The sequence below is a fragment of the Notamacropus eugenii genome, chromosome 3 (genome assembly GCF_028372415.1).
Source record: "Notamacropus eugenii isolate mMacEug1 chromosome 3, mMacEug1.pri_v2, whole genome shotgun sequence".
NCBI classification, from domain to species: Eukaryota; Metazoa; Chordata; class Mammalia; order Diprotodontia; family Macropodidae; genus Notamacropus; species Notamacropus eugenii.
In genome coordinates this window covers 482,757,257-482,774,713 of record NC_092874.1, presented here as the reverse complement: position 1 = coordinate 482,774,713, position 17,457 = coordinate 482,757,257, and the positions used below count along the sequence as shown (strand labels likewise).

Below are 17,457 nucleotides of genomic sequence, written 5' to 3'. Positions count from 1 at the left end.
ATGGAAGAGAGGAAATTTTCTCTGATCCCCATAATCTCTCAAAATTCTCCAAAACAGAAAGTATGCACCAAAGACAAAGCAACTTCAGCTGACCCAGAACCCAGACAAGGTTAAAAAACAACGAACTGATGCCTACCATGCACTCATAAGCACCCACTTCCCAACTTCCCACCATTCTATCCTCAGTGAAACTGCACTTGCTACCCCAAAGACCTGACCTATGGGCTTGAAACAAAATCCAGCCCTATATCCTGTCTCCCTTCCTTTTTCCACTGCTAGGGCATGTAACTAGTACCACGGCAGCACTCTATGCCACAAAAGGTTATTTTGTAGAATGGAGGAACAGAGAAAATAGGGCAGGACATGTGACTGTGCATGAATAGAGCTCCCCACAAAAGTCACTTGGTGCAGAGACTTAGTCTAGTCTCAAAGTGTCAAAGTGTGACTGAGAGAGTGTATGAGATCTAACTCCGAAGGAAAGCATCATTAAAGAGGGGAGAGTAACAAAGTGAATACTGGGGGGGAAGGTGTAAAGGAGAAAAGAAAATCATCAAAGACCTTAGGAAGAAAACTTAAAGAACCTGAAGACAAGCAGATAAATCAGTAGGAAAACATTTTTATAAACAAGAAATTATAACCCCCAGATCTAGTAAATTGGTTCAGTCATTTATGACTGAATATTGCAGAAACAAAAATAATCCAATACTTGAAAAGACTGGAGATTCTGTGGAATTTGAAAATATGGAACTACAGCATACTTTTCCTGAGTGGTTTAGAAGAGAAATGGCAATTCTAAGAGTGTAATTTATGGTCTTCACAGGAAAAAATAAATAAATTGGGCAAAACATAAAAAAAAACTGAATCTGCTGACAAGTTTCATCAAAAAACTCAGGTGAGACCAATTGATCAGGAATGTAAATATGCACAAATGCAGGATAATCTAGAAGAGAAGCAAAAAAGAGGAAAAAAACAACAAAGATTGATAGAAAATTTGCTCTCCATACAACTAAAACATACTGCTCTCCAAGAACGTATGCAAGTAAATCTAAGGATTATCAGTCTCTAGGAAGAACACAACATGTCAAAAAACCTGAATACCATAATGCAAGAAATAATATCCCCCAAACTACCCAGAAATTCTGATTACAAAAAATGAAATACCAATTAAAAACATATATGCATGACCTCCAGAAAACAAAGAAACAGAAACAAACAACAAGAACAACAACAAAGACAAGGCTGCAAACTCCAAGACAGAGAGTGGCTAAAATAAACAATTCAATTCAGAAATAAGTTCTGTAAGTGGCAGAAGAAAGACCTTCAAATAAAAAGGAAAGAAAATCCAAATAACAAAACAGTGTTCTGTATTCACCAGAAAACACAGGAGGGAATGGAATATTGTATTCTGAAGAGCAATGAAATTTGTGGCGATCTCCACAACCAATCTGTTCTTAACAATGAATGAGAAAAGTAGAATATCCAATAATTAAGAGGGATTTAAACATTCTGAGAAAGAAAATCAAACCTAAAAAGATTATTTGCTTCTGAAACAACAACAGTTCAGAAGGGAGAAATGTCTGCGACAGCTAAGGACAGCAACAGCAAAAAAATGACAGTAGAGAGTCTATTAAGGGATTTTTTTTCTAAAAATATACAAGATAGGAGTGGAGGTGGGAATCAGGTAAAGGTAACAATGGAGATGTGGGCCCTCCTGGAGCATCGTGGAGAGAACCTGTTGACACTGTCTATAAATGAATAAATGTATTTTGTGGGACTGCATTACAAAATGAAGGAGTGCGTGAAGGGGTGAGGACAACAGGGAGATAAAGGGGATTGTGTGATGTGCTAGGGTCAAATTAAGTTATCAATAAACATTTATTAAGCAGCTACTTTGTTTTAGGCATTGTGATAATTACTGGCAATAAAAATAAAAGTAAAACCAAATATAATCCCTGTCCTCAAGTAGTTGGTAATCTAATGAGAAAGTGAGGAAATCATGGGAATTGAATGAACCACACTGACTCCATCTTGTAATCCAATTCTGAAGGTAGCTCAGCTCCCTTTCTATTCAGTTATGGATCTAATCCAATTTCTGTCTTGTGAGAAAACTTTAATTATGGAAATTGTGAGGAAATGTTATTACATTTTTTGAACCTAGTCCTGTGTGGCAAAGAAACTGGACCTTTTCTATCCTGCTTAGAAACTCTTAACTAGGGACTTTGGTCATGCTAAAAAGAAATTGTCAGATCTGAAGAATGAAGAAAGTTTTTGTCACAATTATACATTAATCTCTGTTTACCTAGTTCCTTTGATTGAATACAGACAATTGATGAGGGACTGAGGCACCTCATTTTCTGATTTCAGGAAATTATACCTGTAAACTCTAATCTTTCCTTCAATTAGAAATCAGATTACCTAATCTTGTGTCCCAGTTTGTATCCAGATAAGGGGAGGTGAAAAAGAGAGATTCTTCACTGAGGAAAAAAAGAGAAGACTTAAATAAGCATATAAAAGCAGGAAAGAAAAAGGAATTCCTAAGCAAAATTCCAAAGAGAAAGGGATAACAAATGGGAGGGAGGAATCTGAGGTGAAAAGTTCCATGAGAATAAAACCACCTTAAGAAAAGACAAGCCAGGTGGAGTCAAGATGACTGACTTGCCATCACTGACTTGCTGTAACAGCATGGATTTGCCACCACTCTCCCCACAAACCCAGCCAAATACCTGTAAAAAATTGTTCCAAACAAATCCTGGAGCTGCACAACCTACAGGATGATGGAGAGAAACAAATCTCCAGCCTAAGACAACCTAGAATTTCACCGGAAAGTGTTTGTCATGCTGCAATGCACTGGGAGAGGAACATAGTGCAGTGTAGGTCATGCCAGCACAGACCAGATATGAGCAGGCCTTGGAGGACTGAATCTTGGGTACCTGTGACAGTTTCCAGACCTCACAATCCCAAAACACTGAGAACAGATTGGAAAGTGAGTGAAAAAACCTGTGGGAACTGTGTGGGAGAGTAGAGTGGTTGGGCCCTAGTCCTAAGGCAGAGGAGGGGGTGAAAGAGCAATCTGAGGAGGAACCCATAGCAATAGGAGCAGGGGCCACAGCCGTGACTGTTTCTAGAGCACTAGGCCCATAATTGTGTGGGGACCGAGCAGCTGACAATACACCCCCTCCCACTGGACACAGAGAACTACCTTGACAAAGTGTTCAAAAGTCAAGTAAATATCTGGGAAAATGAGCAAAAACGGAAAAAGAATCAGACTACAGAAACTTACTTTGGTGACAAGGAGGACCAAAGTATACAAACAGAAGAAGACAACAAAGTCAAAGCTCCTCCATCCAAGGCCTCCAAGAAAAATATTAATTGGTCTCAGGCCATGGAAGAGCCAAAAAAGGATTTTGAAAATCAAGTAAGAGAAGTAGAGCAAAATTTTGGAAGAGAAATGAGAGTGATGCAAGAAAATCATGAAAAATAAGTCAACTGCTTGCTAAAGGAGACCCAAAAAATGCTGAAGAAAATAACATTGTAAAAATAAACTAACCCAAATGGCAAAAGAGATCCAAAAAGCCAATGCTCTAAAAAGAATGCCCTATAAAGCAGAGTTAGCCAAATGGAAAAGGAGGTTGAAAAGCTCAATGAAGAAAATAATTCCTTAAAGATTAGAATGGAACAGATGGAAGATAACGACTTCATGGAAAATCAAGAAATTATAAAACAAAGCTGAAGGAATGAAAAAATAGCAGACAGTATGAAATATCTCACTGGAAGAACAATTGATCTGGAAAATAGATCCAGGAGAGATAGTTTAAAAATTATTGGAATACCTGAGAGCCATAGTCAAAACAAGAGCCTAGACATCATCTTTCCAGATATTATCAAGGAAAACTTCTCTGATATTGTAGAACCAGAGGGTAAAATAGATATTGAAAGAATTCTCCAATTGCCTTCTGAAAGTGATTCCAAAAAGAAAATTCCCAGAAATACTGTAGTCAAATTGCAGAGCTCTGAGGTAAAGGAGAAAATATTGAAACAGCCAGATAGAAATAATTTGAGTATTGTAGGAATACAATCAGGATAACCCACGATCTAACAGCTTCTACATTAAGGGATCAAAGGGCTTGAAATATGACATTCTGGAGGTCAAAGGAGCTAGGATTAAAACCAAGAATGACTTACCTAGAAAAATTGAGTGTAGTACTTCAGGGAAAAAAATTATTTTTTTTAAATAGAGAAATAGATTAATGGAAAAAACTGGACAAGGGAGAAATAGAAGCAATGCATCTCAACAATGTGGTATTTGCTAAAGTGGAAAACATAAATTATCTAGGAAAAACTTCTTATTTGATAAAAAAGTAATCAGTTGAGAAAATTGGAAATCAGTATAGCAATAAATAAACTTAGACCATGCAACTTAGACTTTGTACCACACTCAACAATGTATTTTAAATGGATATGTGACTGTAATATTAAAGATCATACTATAAAAATATAGAGAGAAGAAAAGCAGAGAGGAGTAGGCAGAGAGAGAGAAAGGAAGTGGAGGAAGGAGTGAGGAAGGGAAGAAAGCAAAGAAGGAAGGAAGGAAGGGAGGGAGGAAGGAAGGAAGGAAGGAAGGGAGGGAGGGAGGAAGGAAGGAAGAAAGGAAGGAAGGAAGGAAAGAAAGAAACATGTATTAAGGACCTATTAGGTGATTGCACTAGGCTAAACATCAATTTATCCTCACAACAACACTGGGAGGAAGGTGTTATTATTATCTGTTTTTTACAGTGAGTAAACTGAAGTAGACAGAGGCTATTTGATTTGTCCAGAATCACACAGCTAGTAAGCATCTGAGGCTGGATGTGAACCAGCCTTCCTTACTCCAGATGTAATACTAAGGAACTGATATTCTAATTTTAGACAGACAGACAGACAGATAGATAGATAGATAGATAGATAGATAGATAGATAGATAGAGGAGGCCTTTAAGCAGAGGATGGATGACCATTAAGTGGGTGAATTATAGAGAAGAGGGGATTCGTAAACAGATATGTGTTGGCCTCTCAGGTCCCCCTAAATCTGAATTTATATGAACGAGCCTCATGCTCTGTATGTAACATACAACTCCAGTACTTTTCTGAAGAAAATGAAATGTCAGATCTGCCACTTAACATCCTTATGAAATTAGGTAAGTCACATATTCTCACTGTCTCTCAGTTTGTTTTTTTACCTGTGAAATAAAGGAATTGGACTAGAAATTCTTGGAGATCTCTGTAAGCTCTAGGTCTGGAGTCTTCTGATAAAGGAATTTGTAAAATTGTGTTTTCTATTCCCTTCCACTAAAAATCTTGAAGAGGTTTATAATAATATTTCTTCTCTTCTACTCATATCACTTCAAAACCTCCCCTTTTCCCATATTGAGACCCTCTGCCACTACAAAGTTCAGATATTCTCCTAAAGTCATTGAGTCACAAGTGGGGTAAGGATTTAACTTCCAACTCCAGATGTTGAGCTCCGAATATTTGCTTTCAGTATGATTTATCTATCTCCAATGACTTTTGGTCTTCTGGTGGGGGCATAATCATTGCCCAAGAGCCACAGTTCATGGGGAGGAAATTTCTTTCCTTCTAATTATATTCAGTGGAATCCCTGTACCATTTCAAATGTCTAAAACTATTTCTCACATCCTGAATTTAGCAAAACCCAGGGCACATTCTGCAGATGTTTTTCTCCTTAGCTCTTAAGGCTTCATAGATTTCAAATGTAATTGGGCATTGGTGATTAGTTGGCCTGTCAGTCATTGGAACAATGTTTTGCAAAAGTCATCCTGAGGCAAAGGAGTCCTTAGGGACTCTTAAATGCATGTTTTGAAAGCCTACCCCTTTGAAGTCTGAATTGGTACTTTGGCAAAAAGAGATGGGCATGGGACCTCAATTCATTTCCATGCTGAAAATCTGTGTAGTTAGAATGACTCTCCACTGGGAAACAAATGTTCTTTATCTAGTGGAGTAGATTTGGGCATGAGCTCATTGAACCTGAGCTCAGAAAATCTGGCCTAATTGAGTGAAAATAGACTCATGACAAGATCTTCCTTTATTGTTTATTTGTTGTTTTAGTAGAATTCTACAAAAAAAAAAAAAAGATTATCACCTTTAAAAGAAATGTTATTGCCTTTTTCTGTTTTTTTTTTTCATAATCACTTCTAGATATAGCCTTCCTCATTCTCCTACCCAAAGGGAAAACCCTTTTAAAACAAACAAAAATAATCAAGCAAAATCAGCCAACAATAATTATATCTGACATTCTAGACCATTCTCTAGTCTTCTACCTCCCTTTGAAAGGTTAGATTTCTTTCTTCATCTTCAGTGGAGCCACATTCAGGGGAATGAAATGGTCTTCATTGGAATGCTCTTCTGGTTTGCCTTATTTTAGTCACTGTAGTCAATGTGGGTTTGTGCTCCTACTCTGTCTTTACATCGTGCCAGTTCTAACAAGTGTTCCCTTCTTTCTTGAAATTTCTCATCTTTGTGATTTCTTACAGGGTAATATTGGTTCATTGACTGTTCAATTTGTTCAGCTCTTTCGTAGTCTATGGCTACCATTTGGTTTCTGTATTTTTTTGCCACCACAAAAAAATAATGCATCGATAAATATTCTGGTATATGTGAGATTTTTCCTTTTAATGTCCTTGGAACGTATGCCAACCATTAGGACTACTGTCTAGAAAAGTTTGTATGAATTTGTGTGAATGAGCATCATGCTCTGTATGTAACATACAACTCCAGTACTTTTCTGAAGAAAATGAAATGTCAGATCTGCCACTTAACATCCTTATGAAATTAGGTAAGTCACATATTCTCACTGTCTCTCAGTTTGTTTTTTTACCTGTGAAATAAAGGAATTGGACTAGAAATTCTTGGAGATCTCTGAAAGCTCTAGGTCTGGAGTCTTCTGATAAAGGAATTTGTATGACTTTTGTATTTTTGTATGACTTAATGACTTTTCTTGCAAAAATTCAAGTTATTTTCTAGAATGGTTACAGCAATTCACAACTCCACCATCAGGGTGTTAGTGTGCCTGCTGACTCACAGGCCCTCCAACATCAACTATTTCTGTCTTTTGTCAACATTGCCAGTTTGCTGGGTGTGAGATGAAACCTCAAAGTTATTTTAATTTGTATTTCACTTTTGTTATTGATTTAGGACAATATTTCATATGACTGTTGATTGTATTTTTTGTAATTTTGAAAAATGTTTTCTCCTTTTCGTCAACTTCACTTACCTACTAGCGGATGCTTTTAAATTACTTTATAAATACAACTATCCATTAAAAACCAGTTACTCACTGTGAAGAGTTGTTAGTTGGCTATTTATGTTTCATTGCAAGAAAGTCAAAGCACAGGCAGGCAAATGAAAAGTTTGGAGCTGTCAAACTGTTAACACACTCATATTTATTTTATCTAGACTATATTCATCAGAGATGTGAATAAACTGAGATGGAAAAATGTATAATGGATCATTACTTTTCCTAGTTTTACTAGGATGTAAGCATGCAAATATGCAGGAGAATTTTTTATATGTATTAGCATAAATATACTCAAAGGTCAAACATTAATATCTAACATTATTCACTTCATTGATCAATCAATAAACATTTGTTAAATGTGTACTATGTATTATACAAAGTGTTAAGTCTTATGCAAAGATCCAACACAAAAGTCTTTCTGTACTGCCTTATTTTGACATGGTGGTGACTTTGAGTTCCTCAAGAACTTGCCAACAAAGCACTGGTAAGCTCTCCTGAGTTAGAAAGACTGGTCTTGGAAAAAGCCTTTGCCTACAATTCTATATAAGTACAGAGTAATTCATAATCACCAAATAATGATTTGGTTACTGAGTGGTGACTCATTAGGTTTTGGTGACCCATGAATTAGACACAAATGTAAAGTGTCCCTCAATCTTGATCAATTTCTTGGTATCTCCAGTGTTTAGCACAATGCCTGGCACATAGTGGACTAGTAATAGGTGCTTGTAAATTGACGGACTGATGTTCTGCTTTCATAGTGACTGAGAAATGGTGAAAATAGGGGATAAAGACCATAAAGACTGGACAAATGTTAAAATAACTGCTCCTACCTCAAATTAAGAAGGTTCTAATAATCAATCAATTGAAAGAGAGCTAGATAAGGAAACATCCATGCTTACAGTCTTCCCAGAATTGAACTAGAAGACATAAGAATATTGAAGCTCAATGAAATGAGCCTAAGTTTGCCTTGAATAGGCAAAGAAAGGAGCTAACAGAGTTGACCTAATTTTTGGACTTCTGGAATATCATACTCCAAGTCCTCCAATACCTTAATGTAGAAGCTGCTAGATATTGTATTATCCTGATTATATTTCCACAGTACTCAAATTGTTTCTTTCTGGCTGCTTGCAATATTTTCTCCTTGACCTAGGAGTTCTGGAATTTGGCTACAATATTCCTAGGAACTTTCCTTTTGGGATCTCTTTCAGGAGGGAATTGGGGGGTTCTTTCAATATTCTGAATTCCAATTCTGGAATATCAGGGCAGTTTTCCTTGATAATTTCTTGAAAGATGATTTTTAGGCTCTTATTTTGATCATGGCTTTCAGGTAGTCCCATAATTTTAAAATTGTCTCTCCTGGTTCTATTTTCCAGGTCAGTTGTTTTTCCAGTGAGATATTGCACACTGATGTTTTTCATTCCTTTGGTTTTATAATTTTTTTAATTTTTTATGTTTTACATATTATATGTAATATATTCATATATATAATGTTTTATAATTTCTTGATTTTTCATAAAGTCATTAGCTTCCACCTGCTCCATTCTAATCTTTAAGGAATTATTTTCTTCAGAGAACTTTTGGACTTACTTTTCCATCTGATCAGTTCTGCTTTTTAGGGCATTCTTCTCTTCATTGACTTTTTGGATCTCTTTTGTCATTTGGGTCAGTCTATGTTTCTATAGCATTATTTTCTTCAGCATTTTGGGGTGTCTCCTTTAGCAAGCAGTTGACTTATTTTTCATAACTTTCTTGCATCACTCTCATTTCCCTTTCCAATTCTTGCTCTTCTTCAGTTACTTGATTTTCAAAATCCTTTTTGAGCTCTTCCATGGCCTGAGACCAATTCATCTTCTTCTTCGAGCCTTTGGATGGAGGAGCTTTGACTTTGTTTTCTTCTGTTTGTATGTTTTGGTCTTTCTTGTCACTAAAGTAAGATTCTATAGTCTGATTCTTTTTTCAGTTTTTGCTCATTTCCCCAGCCATTTACTTGACTTTTGAGCTCTTTGTCAAGGTAGATTTCTGCTTCCAGTGGGGGTGGGGGGTGTACTGTCAGCTTCTTGATTCCTCCACAATCTGCTGACATAGAGCTCCAGAAACAGTCACTGTCTCTGCCCCTGCTATTGCTGTGGCTGCTGTGAGTTCCTCTGCCCCCTTCCCCCACTGCAGCCCTGGAATTGGGGCCTGACCACTCCACTCTCCCACACTGGTTCCATAGGTTTTTTCCACTAACCTTTCAATTTGTCCTTGGTTTTTTGGGGTCCTGAATTCTGAAAATTACCACAGGTGCCAGAGGTCTACTTAGGTCCCATCTGTGTGGCACAATCCACGCTGGACTATGCCCTGCTCCCTTCGTGGTGTGATATACACTTCCTGGTGACCTTCTAGGCTCTTTTGGGAGATTTTTCTTCTCTCCATCATTCTGTGGGTTCTGCAGCTCCAGAATTTGTTTAGAGACATTTTTTGCAGGTATTTGACTGGGCTTGGGGCAGCAATCTAGAAAGTGTGTGCTATTACTCTGCCATCTCGGGTCCAGTTGACCTCATTTTTCACCCAAGGGTGACAAATAAAAATATTTCATGATTCACATAATCATCCTGGCTTGTAGTGCTCATAATTCAGGTAAGAAAAAAGAATCCAACAAAGATCATTGTAGAAGCTTCCAACATTCAATGAAGGCAATGAAGTAGAGAAATTCTATGAACAGCCAAACAAGATCCTAGAAACTAAACCTTTAACTAACTTGTTACTCAGTTACTTCTCTTTCTCCGAGGGATCCCATGTGTCACAGATAAGTGGGTGGAAATGCAGCCTGTCATTAAGGCAAAATCATTGAGTAGCTAAGTTTAAAGTTCCCGATTGGTACTTTTACAATAGGAAGATGGGCATAGCAGAGGATGTTGAAAAATCAGTTAGACCTTATAGTCCACAATTTTAAAGTGAAGGTCATCAGAAACTTGGAGATTACTCAAAAGACTCATGCTAGTACGTCATCAATATTTTCTTTATCTAGAGAGTTGAAAGTTTGTGGCGGGGTAAGCAATGAAGAATAACAGTATTAAATTGAATAAATCTTATCATGTAGGAAATGACTGTTGACTCTCATGGGAAGCATTCCTGAATCCTCTGTATTTGTAAAGTCAGAATGTTCATTTGTTGGATCAAAGGTCAAAATTAACAGTCATTCAGAAGGAAGTATTTATATACTGAAGTGTGTTTGTAAAGTCTTTTATAAACTTTAAGATCCTAGAGAAATTCTAGCTTTTAATTCTTCTTTACAGAAGACATTTGACATTTGGTGCCAAACCCTGGAATATCACAAAGACTCTTAATGAGACCTACAATGACAATAGTGATGGATCTAGTGATCCGAAAAGACAGAGTGAATGAAGAATATGTTTATTGTCTAGCTCACTGGAGCGTGATTGAATGAGCAGGCTATTGAGATTATCAGTACCTGTGTCTGTGGCAGGGATGTCAGTTGGACGTTGACCTGCACCCAGGATCAAATTAGAGGAAGAGATTATGTTGCATTAATTTGAGAAATTGACTTGACTAGTTGCATAACCTTGAGCAAGTCACTTGACTTGTCTCATTATTTCCACTTACGAAATTAATAAGAATTTAATTTGATTAAAGCCATCTCAAAAGGGAGTGGGATGCCTCAGGAGGTCATGGTTCCCCCTCACTGGAGGTCCTCAAACAGAGGCTGTTAGATCACTTGTTGGATGCAGTATCCTGGGAATTCTGTTTTCTGTATGGGTCAGACTAAATGTGAGAATGGTCCCTTCTAACTTAAAAATTGTTCAATTTTTTTCTTTTGAAATGGTTAGATCATTTTTCTTAATAGACGAGAAGAGCTATTTAACAAAGTCCCAAGGGAGAACTTTGAAGAAAACTCTCAGCTTGCCATGCATATTCCATTAAATGAAAGAAAAAGCTATATTTTGAGACTCTAATTCTTAACAGTAACCACCAGTCCTCTCACTGTGTTGTAGCCTTCGATGAGAGGCAAGATGAGATCTTCAAGGCCAGGAGCTGTGGTTTTTTGACTTCTATTCCCAGGGTCCAACACACACTAAGTGTTTTCCTTCCTTCCTTCTTTCCTCCCTCCCTCCTTCCTTCCCTCCATCTTTTCCTTTTTCCTTTCTTCTTGAAGGCTGTAAAACAGTTTGATACTAGACCAGAAAGAAGGATGAGCCTAACACTCTGTAAAAAAAGATGTAGAAATGTGTTCTCAGTTCATTCCTAGAATCAGTGTCTGGTGGATCCAGAATTTACTTGACTCTCACACCCCATTACTCAAGAACTCTTCTGGTCTAGTAATGTTGCCTGATCCCTAATGTCGACTGTGCCCATTCTACTGACTCCTTCCTGTTTGTAGTCAACAGGAGTAAAAACATATCTTGCCATTCTATGTAAAGCTCATCACCTACTCTTGTAATTGCTACAAAATTTCTCAATCAAGAAATACTCAATCATACCTATCCCTCCTCCCACCCCTACAGTCTTCCCTTCTCTTTGAAAGGTGCCATTATTCATGGGGAACATGTTAGTGAAAGAAGCTTGTTTGCCATATTTAGATGACCATTCCTTGCAACTGCTTTCTGCCAACACGTTCTTTACTGTCAGTCATAGACAAATTTAATACTACTAGTATTTTGTTTCTAGCGAAATTCAATATTGACCTTTGGATAACCATCCCCTCTTCACCTAAGAAAATGTGAAGGGGGGGATCAACCAACTATTAGCTATATGTATGTATGTGTATGTATAATATATATGTGTGTGTGTGTGTATGTGTATACATATATAGATAGACATACATATATTGATATATTTAAATGCTTTGGCTTGATCTTATGAAAATAAAATGTATTATTTCTCTTTGCCAAGGGTTTAGCAAGTGCATGGAAACACCAATCAAATCTATACCCTAGAAAAACCATTATTCAAGGCTATATCCTTGATTTGGGGAATTGACCCATAAGAACAAAAGCTGTCTTCCCAAAGGGAGTCCATTCTTTCCCCCCATCTAACGCCAATCTCAAGGTAAGTTGTAGGGCACAAAGTCTTTCCAAACCTCCAGAAAACTTTTTAATTTTCAGGGGGATGAACATGGGAAGGGAAACATAGAATCAGGCAAAATTATTATTATCTTAGCAAGAGAATGATAGAGTAGGATTAAGAAAAAGAATGATAAAAGTCCAAGTAGGAAGAAAATTAGTGAACTCTTCTCTAATCTTTGCAACAACTGAGGAGTTTTACTCAATAAGACAACCTAAGATCTACCCATAAACTTAATCTGATGACTCTTCCAGCTCTGTAGTATCAAAGGGAAGAGTTGACACCATTTTCAAAGGCTAAGCAGATATCTGGAAGATGTATCACACTTCCAAAGTGTCCCTGCTGCCAATCTCAGTTACATAGTAGATGAAGTGAAGTATTCCATGTGCACCATCACCCAATGAATTCTTTTTCTCTGAATTGTAAGTGATCACCCTGGTGCCAATGACCTTGACTTGAACAAAAAGCAAAGTTAATGAACCACAAGTGGTAAAGTCAGGGACCAGTTGCTTTCCAAGCAGGCATGAAGAGGAATGGGAAAAGTCATTTTTTTCTGTGACTTTCCAACTGGTTTCAATTGTTATCCTGCGGTTTTCTTCCTTTTAAAACAAGCTAGCTACCTTGAAATCCACATCTCCTTCTGTCTTATGTTTTATTTCAGAATCAGTTTCAGAGTCAGAAAGGGCCTTAGTGACTTTGCAATCCAGTCTCAATGGAAAAGGAATCCCTTTTATGATCTATCCAAAGGGCAGCTCGCCAGACTTTCCTGGAAGAGTATAAATAAGGGAGAACCAGCTACCTTCGGATGGAATCTGGTCCTTGATGAAATAGCTTATCCTGACATGAAGCCTAATTGTTCTCTGTAAATTCTGACTGTTGATTATAGCTCTGCCTTGGGGACCAAAGAGATCGACTCTTTCAGGTGACACACTGGAAGACTCTCATGAGACTAACACATTTAGGAAATTGATTTGTGTCATGTGCCATGCTAGACTCTGGGGCCACCAGTCAATCATCACGCAAGATTGACTGAGCACTATGCATCAGACACTGTGTTTGTTGCTGGGGACATAAGCACAACAAGGAAATCATCTTTATTTTCAAGCAACTGGTGTCCAGTCAAAGGAGACATCCATACTCTTGGAGTTGCCATTATAGCAGTGCAGTATGACATGTTCAAAGACAAGGATCTATATCTATAATTATATCTATATTGATACACCTTGTCTTAACAGTGGACCTAGTGGTCAGTAGGAGAGGAATGGTAGCAGTATCAAGGTTGGCCCAGGCCTTTCCTCAAAACGGAGGTTCTACAAAGGATTTACCAATTGAAGGAAGAAGTCACATAAGAAACAAGAAGAAAGCTTTCAGGGTCAGAATGCTGCAGGTCCAAGAGTGAGAAGATTATTCCAGGCTGAGAAGGCTGCTAGAGAATGGGGAAGAAATGCCCAATGGTGGCAGAGGAGTGACTAAACAAACTCACCCCCTGAGGTTTGAATCCACAGGGCCCTGATTGAACTGAAAGCCCCTCCCTAGTCCTCCCACCTTGTGACCCAGCTCACTTCTGAATGAGCTCCCTTTCTCTTGGAGTTGACTGGTACAAAATTTGCAATCACCCAGTCTATGCCAATAGTTTGCAACATGCCTTTTCCTGACTTCTTTCAGAGGAGGTCTGGTAGCAGAGTGGATAGAGCACTGGATTTGTCATAAAGAAGACCTAGGTTTTAATCCTGCCTCAAATATCTAAGAGCCATGTGATTCTAATCAAGTAACTAAACCTCTCTGGGCCTCAGCTGCTTCGTATGTGAAATAGGGTGTTGATAGCACCTACCTCACAAGGTTATTGTGAGTAATATAATCTATGGAGGTCCATTTTTATTGAGTGTGATTGGAGTTGTTTCTCTGACTATGGTGACATCTGTCAGATCTGTGCATACTCTGACTTAGTCCTCATATGAAATCTTTTCTAGCCCTTCCAGCATCGTCTGTGTTGATCAAAAGGATTCCCTTTTACCTATGTGAAACTGGCTAGCCTCTATGACAATTGAATCCACAATATTTTCTTACTTTTGTAAAAGTAGCTGAGAAATCCTCAGCAGGGTGGTAGCAGATGGCATCTCTCCATGCACCACCCAGAAATATTTGCTGCTTCTCGATATTATATCTTATAATAAATGTCAGAGGAAGGTCCCCATTCCAAACATCTCAGCTCACAATGAGAAGGGCAGTAGATACTGAGGATCAGTCCCCCTCACCATCCTTCATTGTTAATGCCAAACTAGGTATAATATCTGAAAGCACAAGTCTGACTAGGTGACTACTTTGTACTAGAACTGTCAATGACTTCCTCATATTATCTCAAGTGGAACAATATTTGTAAAGCACAAGGCACATTGCCAGGCATGCAGCAGGTGCTCTATAAATGCTTATTCCCCTCCCCACCCTGATTGTCACTAGGAAAAAATATAAATTCCCTAGCTCAACATTTAAAGTCATTTATAAGCTGCCTCTAGATTCTCCTCCTAGCATTTTATACATTTTCCTCCTTTGCAGCCAAACTGTCTTCCTTGCTGCTTTCAAAACTTAACATTTTTTCTCCTACCCCCATGCTTTTGTATACAATGTCCCAGAATCGTTGACTTCCTTCAAAGCTAAGTTCATATACCAACTCCTATGGAAAGCTATTAATGTACTTTGTCTCCTCAAATAAACATAAATAGACTTGTAGTTATCTGTTGTATTCTCTCTCTTCTACCCTAGGAGAATGTAAGGTCTTTGAGATCCAGGACTCATTTCCATTTTGTGTTTAGCTCCTGAGAGCCTGGCATGTGGCTTGGCACATATCAGAAGCTTAATAAATTCTTGTTGGAAGCTGTGGTATATGAATATAATGGAATGCTATTGTTCTGTAAGAAATTCTGAGTAGGCAGACATCAGAAAAACATGGAAAGACTTATATGAACTGATGGGAGAAGCAGAACCAGGAAAACATTGTTCACAGTTATAGCCACATTGTGAAGTGATTAACTTTGATAGACTTAGCTCTTCTCAGCAATGCAAGGTTCTAAGACAACTCCAAAAAACTCATGATCAAAAATGCATCCACATCCAGAGAAAGAATTGTGAAGTCTGAATGCATAATGAAGCATACTATTTGCACTCTCTCTCTCTCATTTCATTTCTGGCAGTTCATTCCATTGGTTCTAATTCTTCTTTGTAACATGACTAATGTGAAAATATGTTTAATGTGAATGGGTATGTAGAGCCTATATCAAATTGCCTGCTTTCTTGGGGAGGGGCAGGGGAGATAGGGGGAGGAAATTTGGAACTCAAAAGCTTGTAGAACTGAATTTTATAAACTAAAAATTAATTAATTTATTTTCAAAAATGCTTGTTGGATTTCGATTGGGTTGTATTGGGTTAAGTAGTACCTTCAACATAATCAGAATAGCTCAAGCAACCCAAAGTGAGACAAGCCTGGCTTGTGTTCCTAAGACCCCAACATGAAGTCCCTGCACAGTCTTAGTAAAATAGCTATCTCTTTTCTTATCCTACCTCACTTTATACACATGGTATTGGCATAGAAGGATTAACCATTTTATCTCCAGGGAATGGGGGTCTTAGTGAACTTTTCTTCCCCAAACTCTGAAAGCATCTCAGATGAAATATTCTCTATGAGCACAATAGGTCAGTGATCTAAACCATCCTCAGACAAGGGGCCACAGACCAGGCTCTTTTGTTATTTCTAATTGGACTGAGTTTGCTAAACTAAGCCATTTTCTGAATGAGTGTGAACCTTTTGCTTCAATCCAAGTCCCAAATCACTACTAGAGAATGGGTGACAGGGTAAGGTTATATGTAACAGCTAAGGTAGCTAAGGGCTGTGAAACGGTAAAAAGAATACTTAGGTATAAAAAGAATAATTGGGTGTATTGACTGTAGACTAGCCAGATGGCTGCAGAGATCTCATGAGCTGAAGTGCTGAAAGTGAGCTGAAGTGACTAAAATTGAGATGAGATTTGGAAAAGGGGGACTGTTCATTAATATTCCATTTGATCTGAGGGTGACTTCATGATGAAGAATTAAATGATAAGCATCCAACTCTTGTGTATTCGATACCAAAATAAGAGTAAAACAATTGAGTGCAGAAAAAGAAGTACCTGGAGCACATTGAACATTTTTTAAAGGTGTAAGAAGTTAGGTTTATTGAACAAATTCATCAAATTCAATAAAAAACTTTGAATATTACTTGCTACATTGGTGCTGAACCACTGTTTTTCTGAGTCTATTTTGGAAAGGCAATGGAAAGTGAGGCAAACTTTTCAGAATAGCCAAGTGCATCATTCTAACTTCTCCTTTCCCACCTTTTCCTCACCTTGCTCAAACACACCTACATAGGTCCCCATAGAAAGGAAGAGTGGTGTTATGTGCAGACCCCTAACTATTCATTTTGTTCCCTGTACCAAAACAGCACGCTCCCAAAAGAGCATGAGATGTCCTAAAGACAAATACAATTTAGGGAGAATGGAGTTAAGGTGAGGGTTAGGATAGATCTAGTGTGTGTTTTCAGCTTTCATGTCTTCAAAATTAGGCAAAGGGCTAGTTGTTCCATCCTAGTTGGGGCTCTGCTTATGGGCAAAGCACTCAAATGATTTACTTTGTCTTTTAAACAGAGGTCATAGAATCCCAGGCATGGAATTTCATACTTGGTCACAGAATCCCAGGCATGGAATTTCATACTTGGTCACAGAATCCCAGGCATGGATACTAGAGGCCATCTGATGCAATTTTAAAAACCTGAAAAAATCCACTCTTCAATATCACCAAGAAGTGATCCACTAGGCCTTGCTTACAATTTTTCCAGAAGGGGTTGGGGGAACACACTGCCTCTCCAGGAAACCCATTTGACTTTGGGACAGCTCCTGTTGTTAGGAAGTCCTTCTCAATATCAAGCCTAAATTTGTTTTTGCAATTGTCCTGCCCAGCATTGTGGCTTTTGGGGGGCCAAATAGACTCTACATGAGTCTTTTATTACCTAGACTGTGGCATTCAGCTGATTTTGCAGGAGTAAAAAAAATGTCACTGTGACTGACATTTGGGGAA

At 38.0% G+C, this 17,457-nt stretch overlaps 1 long non-coding RNA gene across 1 annotated transcript in view; it reads left to right on the top strand.

Moving 5' to 3' along the window:
- LOC140531778 (uncharacterized) overlaps positions 1 to 17,457 on the top strand; it is a 90,722-nt gene that overhangs the window by 66,529 nt on the left and 6,736 nt on the right. The window contains exon 3 of the long non-coding RNA XR_011976437.1: positions 12,184 to 12,339. This is a non-coding gene — a long non-coding RNA (uncharacterized lncRNA). The remainder of the gene's footprint in view (positions 1 to 12,183; positions 12,340 to 17,457) is intronic.